General features: G+C 34.8%; 1 non-coding gene across 1 annotated transcript; it reads left to right on the plus strand.

Annotated features, from left to right (window-relative positions):
* Nucleotides 1–2,174: 2,174 nt before the first annotated feature.
* TRNAD-GUC lies at nt 2,175–2,246 on the plus strand. The gene has a single exon. It is a non-coding gene; the product is annotated as a tRNA-Asp (tRNA).
* Nucleotides 2,247–12,897: the final 10,651 nt, after the last annotated feature.

A 12,897-nucleotide genomic window follows, 5' to 3' on the forward strand; every position in this document is an offset into this window, starting at 1 on the left:
AATTCATCCAGATAGGGTTATCTTTAGAATTTAATATTTACATTTAGGAATAGTTACTATCCTTATATTTAAAATTCACATTTAAGAGTAGTTGCTAGATAAAGCACCATTTTAATTGACATTCCAAACTAAGAACTAATAGTAGTAGACTAGAATTTGACTAAGGACATATTTCCTCGCTTCCTTGTGGGATTAATATTTGGGGCTTAATAAAAAAGTCTTATATTACTTGAGCGATATATATACTTGCGTTGATATCATTGTGACTATATAGAATATAAAAAAATAAGCATATAAAAAAGTCGCATCAAGTTTTGTATTTTGGTTTTTCCCAATCAGGTGGTACTATTATAAGTGCAGTGACTTTTTTTCTTTAATAATTTAAATGCTTTTATGCATTCTTCATTAAATACAAATTTCGTATCTTTTTCTAAAAGTTGGCATAGAGACTTAGTTATTTCTTAGAACTTTTTTATGTAGCGCCTGTAAAAACCAGCATATCCTAGAATTCTCACCCCATTAAGCGGTGGTAATTTTTCTATAACTTGGATTTTTGCAGGATCTTCTTCCATGCCTTTTTAAGAAATTTTATGCCCAAAATTTTTTCCAATTTAATACTAGGTGACTTTTTCACATACTTCTAGAACTTTTTCTAAATTATTAAGACATAACTCAAATGAAGTCCCAAATACAGAAAAATCATCCATAAAAACTTAAACCTTCCATAAACACTTCCATTCCATGTTCTATAAAATTGCTAAAAATTGACATTATACATCTTTGAAATGTTGCAGGTGCATTGCATAGTCCAAAAGGCATTCTACAAAAAAGCAAATGTTCCATATGGGCTTGTAAATGTTGTTTTCTCTTGATCTTCTAGTGCCATTGGAATTTGATGATAACTGGTATATCGAGAATTTGGTGATAACCTGTATATCCATATAAAAAGCAATAATACTTATTTCCAACCAATCTATCCAACATTTGGTCTAGAAAGGGTAAAGGAAAGTAATCTTTTTTGGTGGCTATATTTAATTTTCTATAATCAATGTAAATTCGCTAACCAATTACTTGTCTTATTGGTATTAATTTATTTTTCTCATTTTCTTCAACAGTCACTCCTCCTTTTTTTTGGTACACAGTGAATTGGGCTTACCCAAGCACTATTTGAAATAGGATATACAATTCCAACAGCTAATCATTTTAAAATCACTTTTTTTAACAACTTCTTTCATTATTGGGTTTAATCTTCTCTGAGGATCAGCTTTAGGTCATGGTTGTTCATCTAATAAAATTCTGTACATATAAATTTAAGGACTAATTCCTTTAAAATTTGCTAAAGTCCATTCAAAAGCCTTTTTATACTTTTTTTAACATTTCTATCAACTTCTGTTCCTGAATCTCAGTTAACTCAGAAGATATAATAACCGACAATGTAGATGACTTTCCTAAAAATACATACTTTAAATGGGTAGGTAATATGTTTAATTCAAGTTCAAGTGGTTTAATATTTGAAGGAGTAAGATTTTTACTATCGTTTTCCATCAAGTCTAAGGTTTCAAATTTTCCCTGAATATAATCCAAATCTTCTTCTTTAATTTCATCTTCATTCCCAAAAATTTCTCTTTGCTTAAATTTATCTTTGAATTCTTTCTTAAATTTTTCATTACTTAGATAATCTGCTACTTCCATCCTGAAACATTTATTATCTATTTCTATTGCATGATATTTCATAGCTTTTGTTATATTAAATTTCACTTCTTGATCAAAATTTCTAAATTTCACTTCTTGATCATTAACTCTCATTATTAATTCTCCTTTTTGTACATCTATTACAACTCTTCCTGTTGCAAGAATGGTCTCCCTAAAATAAAAAGAATTTCCTTATCTTCCTCCATATCCAATACTATAAAGTCTACATGGAAAATAAATTTATCCATTTTTACTAGTAAATCCTCTAAGTAATGAATTTCTCCTCTAAATTCTAAAAAGATTATGGACTTGGGCATTCCCGCCTGTCCTTTGTAGCCTTTGTAAGTTTCACACTTTGTAAGTTTCACAATTTGTAATAAATTGTAAGTTTCACAATTTGTAGCCTACGTTCTATAGGGTACAAATTCATTACAGAAATTTTCACACTTTTACTTTGCATTCTCGTCATTCATAAAAGTGGCGTCGTTGTAGTATAGTGGTGAGTATTCCTGCCTGTCACGCGGGTGACCCGGGTTCGATACCCGGCAACGGTGCCAAAAACTTGATCCCGATTTTTTATATGTAAGGATTTATGAAGTTGACACCACTACAACACCAAAAACATGATCCTTGTATGAAAAGTAAGTTGTGTAATATATATATAATTATATGCAATTATTAATGGGATTCTATGCAAGTATACGTATTGTTATCAAGAAATAAAGGACTTTCGATTTAAATCCTAAATATCGATCCCACGGGGGAGGTGTAAATTGGCAATGATATTAGGAAATTTACAGAAAATCAAACAAAATCACTGTCACTAATTTCGAATGTTGAGATGCACAACTAATGTGCTTAACTATTAACAAAATAGAAATGCAATTTTTAAAAAGTAAATACTAATCTACTAACTATGTTTATGTAATGAAGATTTCTTGTGTGAAAAAGCATCCTTCCCACTACAATGAGGTTCTGGTGAAATGAGATGAGATAAAGGGTTATAACATGTATTGCACCAAATAGGAGCAATTATAATTTTCTACACTGATATAGTGCATAGAAAATCATTGGATAATCTTAGGTTTAGTCCCTAAATCCGTGGCTAGGCTAGGAGGATACCGTCTCCCACTTTCCATCACTTTAAGGCTAACTCTCTCTTTAGTTTTTAAACACTAAGACCAAATTGTGGAGTTTAGTCTGTCACCCTAATGATTCTACAATTCTACACCTGACAAAGAATTTTTCCCTATTTTTCTTCACTTAATTCTATGAAAAAATTTCTCCTCCATGAAATCAAATGTGATCCTCACTCTGTTGTAGAAATGATACTCTATTTCCCAAATCATATGTTTCACAACATATTTTAACAATTTAATTGGCCAGATCGAAATGTAAATTAAGTCTGGAGTTAAAAAATCATCACAATTTATTTTATATTTTAAAATTAGCACATCATATTATCTCTTCATTTCACCATATCTCAAAGCAGGGAGAAAGATTGAGGGAACTACTCATACTTCATGAGAAAGGCACAACAAAACACAAATTTCATATATAAAAGAAAATTCATGCAACAATAATAAACAAACAAAACTTATCTGAAACTCTTTCTCAAAGTAAATCCCTTGTAGCCTTTCCTTAGAAATGCAGGAAGAAGATATCTCTCACTTTTCTCCTTCTACAACACTCTTACAGAAAGTTTCACACTAAATCTCACCGTGGTGGAATGAAGATGGATTATGGAAATGTAGCCTGGTGGAATGTTGTAGAGTGAAAAATGAACGTATAGGAGCCACTTTTCTGATAAAATTTAGCCCCAAATAAAGCCCAAGGTTGGTTCTCCAAGAGGTGCCTCTAAAAGCTCTTCAAAAATATTCCAAATACATCGAACCTTCTAGAAACGGGGTATAAACTGCCTTTGGCGCTGTTAGAGCTAGTCTGGCGTCGTCAGCGCTGAGTAAAAATCCTTCAGCTTTCGGTTGTTCTGCGCCGTCGGCGTTGAACTTGGCGCTCTCGGCACTGAGTATTTCCTCAAAAACGTCATTTGACTTCAAATTTCATCATTTTTGCTTCCTTTTTACTTTAAGCCCTAAAAATCAACAACCTGCAAGAAAACATCAAAATACCTTCCATAAAACTGCAATATCACCAAAAATATGTATAAAATATGGGTCTGAAAATGCATATATTTTCAGTGTTTCAGTATCACATCCATGGATCAATTAAACTATCACGGAGGAGAGTATGATTTTTAAAAATTTGATTTAATTTAAAATAATTATTTTAACCCAAAAATAAGCTTTTTCAATGTTAATTTTTTAATTAATCAAAGTGAAGCTTTAATTAATGGAAAAATTATTGGAGGTTTTCCTAGGTTAGAAAAATATTTAGACAAAATTTCATGATTTTTTGAATAATATTGTAATTATTATAATTATTTAAAGGTCATTTTTAATGATTATTTAAATACAAAAAATTTTTTTTAATCTTCAAATGTCACCTTTAAATTTTTATTAAACCCTCATAAGTTCAAGAAACTTAGAGGAACAAATTTTATATTTTTTATGATTTATTTGAATTTATTATAATTATTTTAATGGAAAATGAGAAAATTGCATTTTTATGCCTTTAGAAATTTATTTTTAATTTAGAAAAGTCAAGAAAAATGTTTTAAGGTGTCCTAAGTGATCAGGGAATAATTGGACACATTTTGAACTATTTTTTGTATTTTTGAAATTTTGATTATTTTAAATATTTTTAGTTCAATTTATATTTTAAAAAAAATATTTTCACAAAAATTCTTTTTTATTTTTATTAAATGCCTCTGATCACAAGGAACTCAGAAAATAATTTTTCATAATTTTCCTAAGCTTATTTAATTTAATATAATTTATTTTGTGCAAAAATACCTTTTTTACTTACAAAATCCACTTTAATGGCCAAATCAACGTAAATAAATTTGCAAATTTTATAGTGAGTTGAAATGATTTTTATGAACAATGTGAAATTGATTTTGTCTAATTTTTATTTATATTTATTTTAAATAAATTGATACAAGTTAAAAATATTTAATTAATAACAGAAATATACAAAATTATTCAGACCATCATAATATTTTTCCTAAGCTTCTTTGACCGTAGGAAACCTAACAAAATTGATCCCATACTTTTCTGAAGAATGTTTTAACTTATATGATTAAATAAAGCCAAAATAGTCATTTAGGCTTGAAAATTAGGGTTAGAAGCATAGAGGTCCTCTCTGACTTTTGGAAAAATCAGAGGACATGCCCTCTATCATAAGAAATCAACGATAAAAATTTCAAATTATGGTAATTAATATTTAATCATGATGAATTAAAATACCTCAGAGAGTATTTAATTAATTAAAAATCATACACTTAGCAAATGATTTTTATTTTTTGTCCACATTATTTTACTCTGTACACTGAGTAAGAGGGTATTTTTTTGATTTTTATGATTTTTCTATGCAAAGTTATGATTTTTCAAAGTTCAGGCATTGAAATAAATAAAAAATCCCCCTATTTATCTACTTATCTACGCGGCGCCATCTCTACCTCGTCCGCTCCGAAGTCTCCACGCGGTGCTCCACCATTTGACGCCGCCAGCCACGTAGCCGCCTCGTCAACCCGCCTTTTTGCTCCATCTGCTTGTCCAACGCAATCACAGCCGTCCATGGAATAAATGCGCTATCGAACGGCTCTTAGTCATCATCCCCCAGTGACCTAACCCGAGAACTGTTCACACTAAAACCTTAAGATCTTTGCCTATACTTAACTAAATCGCATGGAGTTTGTTTCTAAACATTGATCTTCTCAAAACAAACATATCTATACGGTTTATCAAGAATGAAGTCAAGCCATTTCAAATGGAGAATAGAAAGAAGCTCAAGCTAGGGTTATAGCTCAATACCTTTCTCTAAGAGGGGAGGCCTCAATCAAATGGTTGTGGTAGCCTTGATTGGGTATAATGAACCTGCAGGTGAAGTCTCAGGCCCTAGTGAATTGTCTAGCTATATTTTCAATTAAATTTGATTTCAGTTGTTCGTCTAGAGCTATGCTAGGGGCTGTTTGAGAGAGGGCTTTTGTGTGGAATCAAATCCTCTCACAGTGGAGATGGTGTGTGCACAGTTAATTAAAGTTTGGTTCACTATGGAGTTGTGGAGACGAATGTTCTGGTTTCAGCCTGATTTTGAGCTCAAAATTGAACTCTCACAGAGAGAACCAGAGGAGGAAGATGGTTGACTTGAGCTTAGGAATGCTTGGAGAGTCTCTGGTGTGATTTTGGCTGAGTTTCCCCTAGGATGATTTTGATAGAGTTTTCCCTAGGATTTTGGTTAGCTCTCCTTTGACCATGGAGAAAGCAGTTTAAAAAAAAGGGCATAGGGTGGACCTCAGGGCTTTAATTTAGGTTCAATTAAGTGCTTATGTGGAGGGATTCAAAATGCTAAATAACAATCAGAGTTGGAAACAATGGATGGGTGAAATTAAGTTTGAGTTGAAGCATGGGGGCTCTCAGTTTTGGTGTTTTTCGGCCACTAGGCCGGCCGACAGGGCCAAGGGTAGTGACCAGAGGAGCCAGGTGAGTCAGGGGGAGGGTTAATTATGATTAACCCTTAATGGTTTGTCATGATGGTGGAGATAACTTGGCTTAGACCCAAAAATGCGATGAAATCCCTTAATTTAGGGAACCATTGGTCCATAGGCCACCTTGGCTGGTTTTGGTGGGTCTAGGCTGGTCACTAGGGCGTACTAGGTTGCTATGGTGTCATTAATTTGGTCATTTGGACATGGCTAGGTCAATTTTGGTGAAGGGGTTCAATTTGGGTCAAATTGGATTGAAGTTGGGTGATACACCAAAGATATATGCATTTTTAGACCCATATTTTATACTTATTTTTGGTGATATTACACTTTAATGGAAGGTATTTTTTATGTTTTATTGCAGATTATAGATTTTAAGGACTTGGAGCGAAAAGAAAGCAAAAAGGATGAAATTTGGAGTCAAAATAGAGAAATTAAGAAATTGTTTAGTGCCAACGACACCGTTTGATAGAGAAGACAGATTAATTAGATGGCCTATGGCGTCGACGACGTTAGAATGGGCGCAGATGGCACCAGTGTCGGTGCAAACCATATTCCTAGAACATTCAACAAATTTGGATGCTTTTTAAATAGTTTTTGGATGCACCTATTGGAGAACCGACTTTAGGCTCTATTTAGAGCCAAAATTTGATTAGAACCCCCCCTCGCACCATTTCAAATTCTTCCACTCACTTAATTTTCCTCTTCGCACGCTTACATTTCACACCATTCTACGCCATTAATTAGTTATTATCTTTATAGTTTTGAGTTTTTCTGGCGAGTTTAAGTGTGAATTCTTCTCTAAGAAGTGTTGAAGAGGAAGAGAAGTGAGAGATTTCTTCTTCCTACATTTTCTAAGAGAGGCAATAAGGGATTTTCTTTGAGAAAGAGTTTCAGATAAGTGTTGTTTGTCTATTATTATTGTGCAAACTTTCTTTTATTTATGAAATTTGTGTTTTGTTGTATCTTTCTCATGAAGTCTGAGTAGTTTCCTTTATCTTTCTTTCTTCTCTGAGATATGGTGAAATGAAGAGATAATTTGGATGTGCCAATGTTAAAATTTAAAATAAATTGTGATCGTTTCTCAACTATGCTTTCAAGTTACTTTTCGATCTGGCCAATTGAATTGTTAAATAATGTTGTAAAATAAATGATCCGGGAAATGGAGTATGAGTTCTACAACAGAGTGAGAATCACATTTAAGTCCATGAAGGAGTATTTCATTCATGGAATTAAGTGCAAATAAATAGGGAAACGTACTTTAGTGGGTGTAGAATTGGAGATTTTCTTTAGGGTGCAGACTAAAAATCCTCAATTCGATCTTAGTGTTTTAAAACGAAAGTGAGAGTTAGCCTTCAGGGAAAGGGAAGTGGGAGCTCTGCAGTGGGTGCCAGTATCCTCCTAGGCTAGCCACGGATTTAGGGACAAAACCTAAGATTAGTGACGATGACTTTATATATGCTTACAAATACAAGAAGTTGATACTGCTGCTAGAAGATTTAATTCCCCGACAACGGCGGCAAAAACTTGACAGTAGTTATAGATTCGATAAAGATGTATATAAAATATTCAATAAATTTGCTTTTTCATATAAGAAAACTTCACCACATAAACATAGTTTAATAGTTACTATTTTTAAACTCTTCATTTAAGTTTTACTAGTAGTTAATAATTTAGTTTTGTTAGTATCTTACACATTCAAAATTAGTGATAGTAATTTCATTTTACTTCTGTGAATTTTCTAGTTAATTTATCATTCCAAATTTAAACCTTCCTCATGGGATCGATATTTGGGACTTAAACAGAAAGTCTTATATTATTTGATAATGATATGTATACTTACATAGAATACCAACATTAAGTGCTTAACATTATTATTCATAAAATGCCACATCAAGTTTTTGGCACCATTTTAAAGCGGAGTCAACTTTATAATTTTTACACAACTTTATTTCACTGTTGGTCATTGGGTTTGGGTTAGGCTAGCCATGATATTGAGCCTAATTGATTGATCAATTTTGTGTAGATAATTGTCATGAAAAGTCTAGGAAAGATTTGGGGTGATTTTGAATTGAATTGGTTGGTTAATTTGAAGGAATTTGGGTATATTGGGCTAGACTTGGGCTTAGGTTGGGCTAGAGTTAGGTTAAGTTCAAATTGATGGTTTAAAATGATCTAGGGGAATATCATGAAGAGTTCTCAACATCAATTGGATGTCAATTTTGGGGTTTGGGCATTCAATTTGGTGGAATTTGGGCATGTAGCTAAATTGGGACAAATTTGGGGATTTTGAATTTGGGTTGAAAATGAGTGGAATTTAAGCTTGAGAAAGGCCAATTGAGGGTCAAATTTGGTATGAAATTTGGTATGTAGAAGTGCTTTGAAGAGTTTAGGATCCAAATCGAGGCAATTGAATGGGCCATGGGGTGGAATTGAGTGAGATTGGGTCTTATGTTCAAAATTGGGGTTTTGATTTGGATCAAAATTGAGCTAAATGAACGGGTCAATTAAGCTTGGATTTGGTTTTAAATGATCATAGACATGATGAATTGAGTTTAGAATTGAAATTAGGGAAGATTGGGGTCAAATTGATAGACATTTAGGGTGAATTTAGAGAAATTGGGCCTTTAAAGGCAATTCGAGGGTTTGGTCAAAATGATCAAGTTGATCAAATTGGGTTCAATTGAAGGGTCCAAATTAGTTTTGGGGGCATTTGAGATGATTTTGGAGGTTTTGGATTTTGGGGGTCTTGTGAAAGTTTGCATCACTAAGGGCTTTTTTGTAATTTTGACAAATTTGGAAGTATTTTGGTAATTTTAGTAACTTTGGGTGATTTTGGGCAATTTGAGTAGTTTCAATTGTTTTGAGATGATTTTTGAACAAATTTGGGTATTTTGGGTGAAATTGGAAATTTTGGTTGAATTTAGGGTTTGGGGGTGTTTAGGTAATTTGGATAGATTTGGGGGGCAAAAGGCCAAGTTGGATATTTTAGTAAAATTGGGGTGCCAACCACTTTATGTGAGTCATGGACCAATGGAATCCATATTTGGGTCCTCTATGTACTGGTCGTAGCTAAACCCCAGCCTAAGGCTAGTGGGTCTAAGGGACCATCTATATGAGTCTCCCAAAGGATCAAGGGATCAAAGTCAACAAAGTTTGGGCTTAGGGTGATGAGTGAAAGTGAGTGAAAGTGAGTGCAAGTGAATGAACCAACTCCAGATCAGCACCAGTGGTCAACTCTAAGGCCAAGCAGTCCTATGGGAACTCACCTTGAATCTTCAGCTCCCCTATATTGACCTCACCTACTAAGTGTTAGAGGTCCGGACCAACATGTGGAACTTCAAGTTGAGAAAAGAATGGTTTAGAGTTTCTAATGGTGAGGGTTCCTTTTTAATGGTGAAGGTTCCATGTCTAATTTTCTAAGAATAGTCAACATGAAACTCCTACGACTAGACCTTAGGCTACTAAAGAGGAAAAATTAAACCTCAACCAAAAGTGAGGTCAACAAATGGACCCCCAATAGGTGTGGGGTGCCGTGCAAGCACACCGCACGTATTGGCGTTGACCGACGAGATCAACAAAACCAACACAGACTTCTAAGTCAACAGACCTAGAACAAAGTGTAGAATTGAGTGAAAGTTCTTTCCACTGGGGAGTAACATATACTCTCGCTGGGGAAAAGGAAGGATATTGTGAGAATAAACGTCGGGCAAACTGACAGTCCCAATAAAGAGTTGATTTGAGTTGAATATATCAAAGAAAGTTTGGATTTAAATTTAGAATTTCAAGGACATAGTATTATGCATAAGGAAGCCAGATTAAGTGGAAAGTGCAAGGAATCACATTTGACTCAAGAGGAAATACAAGTGCAGATATGGGACTAGGTCTTAAAGAGGCCTACCCTGAATATAAAGGTGGGAATAAGGCATAAAGAGGCCTATCCCAAATGTAAAGATGTAAATAGGGCTTGAAGAAGCCTATCCCAAATGTAAGGATGGAAGTAAGGCTTGAAGAGGCCTATCCCGAATGTAACGATGGGAATAGGGTGTGAAGAGGCCTATCACGATGTAAAAATGGGAATAGGGCATAAAGAGGCCTATCGTGAATGTAAAGATGGGAATAGGGCGTGAGAGGCCTATCCCAAATGAAAAGATGGGAATAGGGCATAAAGAGGCCAATCGTGAATAGGGCTTGAAGAGCCCTATCCCAAATGCAAAGATGGAAATAGGGTATAAAGAGGCCTATCCCGAATGTAAAGATGGGAATAGGGCTTGAAGAGGCCTATCCCAAATGTAAAGATGGGAATAGGGCTGATGAGATGGGAATAGGGCTTAAAAAGGCCTATCCTGAATGTAAAGATGGGAATAGGGCTTGAGGAGGCCTATCTCCAATGCAAAGTTGGGAATAGGGCGTAAAGAGGCCTATCCCAAATGTAAAGATGTAAATAGGGCTTGAAGAAGCCTATCCCAAATGTAAGGATGGAAATAAGGCTTGAAGAGGCCTATCCCGAATGTAACTATGGGAATAGGGTGTGCAGAGGCCTATCACGATGTAAAAATGGGAATAGGGCATAAAGAGGCCTATCGTGAATGTAAAGATGGGAATAGGGCGTGAGAGGCCTATCCCAAATGAAAAGATGGGAATAGGGCATAAAGAGGCCAATCGTGAATAGGGCTTGAAGAGCCCTATCCCAAATGCAAAGATGGAAATAGGGTATAAAGAGGCCTATCCCGAATGTAAAGATGGGAATAGGGCTTGAAGAGGCCTATCCCAAATGTAAAGATGGGAATAGGGCTTAAAAAGGCCTATCCTGAATGTAAAGATGGGAATAGGGCTTTAGGAGGCCTATCTCCAATGCAAAGTTGGGAATAGGGCGTAAAGAGGCCTATCCCAAATGTAAAGATGGGAATAGAGCTTGAAGAGGCCAAATGTAAAGATGGAAATAGGGCTTGAAGAGGCCTATCCCGAATGTAAAGATGGGAATATGGCTTGAAGAGGCCTATCTTGAATGCAAAGATGGGAATAAGGTGTAAAGAGGCCTATCCCCAATGTAAAGATGGGAATAGGGCTTGAAGAGGCCTACCCCAAATGCAGACATGGCAATAGGGATGGAAGAGGCCTACCCCGAATGCAAGGATGGGATTTAAAATTTAGGCACTTACCCCGAGAATAACATGAAAATAGTGTATAGAGCTTGTGGTGTTAAGCTCATAGATATGTGGCGTGTGAAGATTAACATTTGTGAAAAAGAAATCCGTAAAACTTTGTACAGAGCATGAAACTTCGGGGGATGTGAAGTTGGTGCAGAAAAGAATAATCATGCTGCACGAGCAAAGAGTAAAAGACCTTGAACTCGAGAGAAACAAACTCAAGCAAATTTATTTTTCTTTTCTTGTTATTTTTATCAGATTTAATTATCAAAAAATATTTTCAAAATTCAATATTTTATTGGTTGATTTTTTAAAAAATATTTTTCATGAATATAATTATTAACAAGTTTTTATTATTTTGTTCTTCATTCATTGTAGTTTTGAAGCAATCTGTGGTTTCGTGACTTTTATCCATCGCACAAAAGGGCAATTGAACAAACAGACAAAAATTCTGAAAGAGATTTCATTAATCTGCTTCAACATGTGTTATAGATTTAGTACAGGCGAAAGCCTCAAAAGGTAAAATATATTGAACGCATCAAAGTACATCTAAACCCTCCACATTAATCATTTATCTTTGTAGACCTTTTTGATGTGAGGGACATTTAGAGTATCTTCTTGCAGCAGATAAAGGAGAGCAGGTGGAGGGTTGACAGCAACTTCAGTCTCATTAGACTATGATCCAAGTTGAGCCAACCAGTTTGCAGGATGGTTACCTTCCCTATAAATGAAAGTGAACTGAATTTGTATCTTGCTAGTGATATCTCTGATTTTGCTTATCCAATATGAGTAGTTCCAGGGAGTCTCCTCTTCCTGATTTAAAAGGGGAATAATCACAACAGAATCCACTTCTAACCAAATTCTATTCCAATTAGCCTTAGTGGCAGTTTGATTGCCCAATACACAGCAATGAGTTCAGTTTCAGTGGCATCAGTTGCCAGGACTGGGGTATAAAAGTACAACAAACACTTACACAAATGATTTCCCACACCAGCTCCATTTTTAGTAAAGCTTCCATCAGTGTTTATATTCACAATAGGATGATTTGGGGTTTTCCAGTAGACTCTAATGACTTGAATAAGATCAGACTTAATAGATGTACAGGAGTTAGAAATGTTTGGAAATTCTTTCCAATTAATCATCTTATGCAAATAAGTCACACAATTTCTAGCAGTAATCCCCACATTTGGATTTTCTTCTTCAAATTTGACCTTGTTTCTTTCCATCCAGATGAACCAAGCAATGGTGAAAGGGATAGCAGCATACTTTCTTATCTTCCAGTGCCACCAGCAATTGACCAGCCTATCCCAAGTGAGCTCTTTCTGATCAATTGTGAACTGATTTAGGAACTGTTTCCATACCTGTTGAGCGAAGTCACATTCAAAGAATAAATGATTCAGAGTTTCCTCTTCATTCTTACATAACCAACATTTAGAGGGTCCCCTCAATCCC

This window comes from Phalaenopsis equestris, unplaced genomic scaffold (genome assembly GCF_001263595.1).
Source record: "Phalaenopsis equestris unplaced genomic scaffold, ASM126359v1 Scaffold233594, whole genome shotgun sequence".
Taxonomy (NCBI): domain Eukaryota; kingdom Viridiplantae; phylum Streptophyta; class Magnoliopsida; order Asparagales; family Orchidaceae; genus Phalaenopsis; species Phalaenopsis equestris.